Source organism: Cibotium barometz, chromosome 32 (assembly GCF_041138505.1).
Source record: "Cibotium barometz isolate CiBa-2024 chromosome 32, ASM4113850v1, whole genome shotgun sequence".
NCBI lineage: Eukaryota > Viridiplantae > Streptophyta > Polypodiopsida > Cyatheales > Cibotiaceae > Cibotium > Cibotium barometz.
Window position 1 is genome coordinate 26741845 of NC_141077.1, and position 4127 is coordinate 26745971.

Genomic DNA, 4127 nt, shown 5'->3' on the forward strand with positions numbered 1-4127 from the left:
GACCAGCAGATCCAGGTTCCTCAGAAGGGGGTTAGTGGTGATGGCAAATAAAAGGGGTGCAAGGGGGCACCCTTGCCTCACTGGCCTTTTCAACTAAAATTTGCGAGGGGCATACTAATTGATATGGACTGTAGCATAAGCATGGGAGAAGAGTGTTTTAACCATTCTACAGAACATCGCACACCAAATCCCATCTTCTCTATAACTGCCAATATGAATTCTAAGCTAACCCTGTCATATGCCTTTTCAAAATCCATATTGATCATCACATAGTCTTCATGTTGTTTTGCAACCCAATCTATGATTGAGATAGCATTAAGAATGGCTTCATGGATTCTTCTGCCTTGCACAAAACCATACTGTCTAGGGTGTACTTTCTGGCTGACCAATGCTCTAATTCTTAGGGCAAGTGCTTTAGCCATGACTTTGTACTCTGTGTTCAACATTGTCAAAGGTCTGTAGTTTTTCACATCTGTCTTATCCCCTCCCTTGTGGATGAGCTTAATGACTCTTGTGTTGACTAATTTAGGCAGTGATTGCCCTTGCCAAGCAAGAAGGTAAGAAGAGGGACAGACCACCATTACTTGTGATGGGATTATGGCTGTCACGAGATAAGAATGAGCAGCCTTTACCACACTACTTAAAAACAACACCTTTGGATTTTAAAAGAGCTCATTCACATCCAATGAACTGAAATGAAGGAGAGGAGAGCAAAGGGAGAGCGTATGGTGGTAATGAGAGAGAGAGAGAGTTGGTTGCAGTGTAGTGGGAGGAGGGGGAGGAGGTGGGCTGGGCTAAGCTGAGGTGAGAGTAGGGAGGAGGGGGGAGGAGGTGGGCTGGGTTGAGGTGGGAGTAGGCAGGAGGGGAGAAGAGAGAGAATACAATGGTATATAGAGAGATTGGTTGTGAAAAAAGCCCGCGCAGAGAAACCCGCTTCATGCTCACATTCTAAGGTTAGACCAACAAGAAAGGACAGGGAACGAGTAGAAGAGTGGAGCCCTTCAACTCCTAGTTTAGCATTTTTTTTCTTTTTATGACCAAATTTTGACCTCTGCTTTGTATTCAACCCCATAGGGTAGACCCTCGCCTGCTCCCCCTCCCTCCCTTCGTCCTTCTATCATAAGGTAATGAAAATCTTTTCAATTTTTTGATGCAAAGAGAGAGTTTATGAAAATATTTACAATATGTAAGGTTGCAATAATCTTCTCTTGAAACTCCATTCAAAACCCATTGGTGACTCTTTGTATCAAATTTTTGCAATGTGCTCGATTGTTTCACCAACACCAAGCTATTATGAGCTTCCTAGATGTTGCTAATGGAGACTCCTCTGATCCATTGCCATATACCTCTATAGACTCAATTTCTTGGTAACACCCATGAGACTTGTTATTGTTTAATTTTATAGATGAAGGTCGTCATTTCTCTAAGAAAGTGCTAAATGTATTTAAGTTATCTCCATAATCCATTGTTGATGTTGTCTTCGTATTCCCTTCTTGTAGAGCTTCCTTATAGTTTTATAGTAGCATTGGCTAAAGAATTCTTCCCAAAAGCACCCCCAAGCAATCTCTTCAAAGTTGTGCATTGAATAGTCTCTATCTGGATCATTTTTTGCAACATTTTCTTGATTGCTTTGCATAGACCAAGCTATTGTGAGCTTCTTAGATGTTGCCAATGGAGACTCCTCTGATCTATTGCCATACCTCTATAAATTCAATTTCTTGGTAACACCTATGAGACTTGTTATTGTTAATTTGTATAGATGAAGGGCAATTACCCGTCGTTCCTTTGAGAAAGAACTAAATCTATTGAAGGTAATCTCCATGATCCATACACTTTTGATGTTATCTTCATATTCCCTTCTTGTAGAGCTTACTTATAGTTTTGTAGTAGCCTTGGCTAAAATTATTCCCAAAAACACCCTTCCCTAGTAGTTTCTTCAAAGTTGAATGAATGGTCTCTATTTGAATCAATTTTTTTCAGTGTGCTCTTGATTGCTTTGTAGAGACCGGACCATTGTGAGCTTCCTAGATGTTGCCAATGGAGACCCTTCTCATCCATTGTCATACCTCTATAAATTCAATTTATTGGTATAGATGAAGGGCAATTGCTTGTTTCTCTCAAGAGAAAAAGGACTAAATCTCGTGAAGATATCTCCATAATCCACACACTTTTGACTTTGTCTTCACATTCCCTTCTTGCAAAGTTTTATACGCTTAATTCCATTAATGAGTTTCAACAATTTGACTTTTTTTGGCCCGAGCATGCGACCAAACACACTCGCCAAGTGAGCCACTTCCAAGTACCAAATCTTGAGGGCTTCTTGCCAACAGCTAACTAAACCTTGCATTAATACAAAATGGAAGCCCCTCTAATTGTCTGTAGAGCTTAGGAGAGACAAAATTAGATTGACACAACAGCACAAATGGAAACTCATTGCAATTTAAAAAAACAACATTGCATTGTCACTATATAGTCAAGACTCAAGATCACCATGTTCATCAACAAACTTTTGGTTATACAAGTAAAACTATGAGGGAGCTAGTCCGAGTTGGTAGGAACAAATTAGAACCCTAGCACCATATATTAGAAGAGGTCGAAAAAAGAGAAAAAAAAGAGTGGTTAAAAATGCACAACGTCGACCACATTTTGGGCGACCGTTAAAGCGGCACGCAGTTGAGAGCGGTGGGGTTCCACATGGCCGGTATAAGGAACCTGCGGCTGTTCACACCGTGGGCGTTGAAGCTGCTGCCCGTGGCGGAGTGTGTAAGCAGCTCGCCCGGGTATCCGGGGTAGGCTCCTTTGCCGAATATACCCGTACAAGCCGATACCGCCTCCAGTGGGTCGGCCGCATCCCCCTGGTAGTAGCCCGTATTGAAAGGGTTCGTCGCGGCGCCCGCCAGTAGAGTGGCCAGATTAATGATCATCCCATCGACGCCCACATCGCCGTTGGGTGGGCGCAGAGGCGGCGTCTGCGGGCCAAAGTTGGCGTTCGCAAATGGCCACGCACATTGTCCCGGACACTGTGTAGCCGAGTTGCCGACCCACGCGTATGGGAGCATTTTGTCCGCCGTAGCGGCGGAGGGAAATGTGTAGGCGTGGAAGCCACATGAGTTGAGGCAGAAGCCATCAACGTAGACATCAGCCGCAGTGAGAATGGTGTAGACAGCCTTGGAGCTGCTGGGGAAGAGCTTGGCGTGGATGTAGTACAGGACCAGAGTCTCAATGTCGATGGGCTTAAGGGTCTTTCCCAGGGAGTATTGGGAGTCCGAGGCTTGTCCGGCCAAGCGGACTGTGTCAATGACGGGGCTGCCGAAGGCGTCCTTGTATCCGGCAGTCGTAGTCCACCAGATGCTCACAGCGTGGGCGGTGTTGTTGCCCACTGCGGGAGCCGAGAAAGATTGAAGGAAGTCGACCAAGATGGAGTGCTGAGAAGCCGAGAAGTTGCCATACCAGATGAGGTAGATGTCCAAGGTCTTTTGTCCGGACAAGACAGGGCCATTGCGGTAGGGCAAGAGGAGGGGAGGTGGGGTGACAAGGGCGAGGCTTTGGGAGAAGAGGTTGAGGGCATGGGGTTTGGCAGCAAGGGAGGATATAGGGAGATGGAAGAAGGCAGGCAGAAACAAAAGGAAGAGGGAGGCCAGACGGCAGGTAGCGTTAGCAGAGGAAGCCATGGTGGGGATGGTGCGGTTGGGGGAGCCTCCATGCACTTGCAGTTGCACTATCTTTTATGCTGAAGCGTGGAGGCGAGAAGTTACAATGGCGATGGCTCAACGGCTGACAGCAGGAGCATAGGACCATGGGCTTAGCAAGTGCAGTTGTTGTTGGTAGTTGTGGGTGGCAACTTGTAAGAAGGGAGGCGAAAAGGCATTATTATTACTGTGTCGTTCCCACTGTACAGATAGACAAGAACTCTGAACTGTACTATAAACGCGTAATGCGGGCCCCACACTTTCTCGTGAAGTGAGATACCGTCATACCGGTTCCCGAATAGCGCATGTGCATGCGGCGTTGCGCGCCACCAAGAACGGGACCCGGCACACAAAGGTCCACATGGTACAAGCCCATTCGTTACCGCTATTTTAAATGATTAAACGTGCTCTCGTACGGACACCGCGCGGCGCTTTTAA

The 4127-nt window shown here is 46.1% G+C and overlaps 1 pseudogene across 1 annotated transcript; it reads right to left on the reverse strand.

Annotated features, from left to right (window-relative positions):
* Window positions 1–2485: 2485 nt before the first annotated feature.
* On the reverse strand, window positions 2486–3829 carry LOC147620027 (protein EXORDIUM-like 2 pseudogene; annotated as a pseudogene). Its single transcript, XR_015261740.1, has one exon. The product of XR_015261740.1 is annotated as a protein EXORDIUM-like 2 pseudogene (transcript).
* Between the last annotated feature and the right edge of the window lie 298 nt (window positions 3830–4127).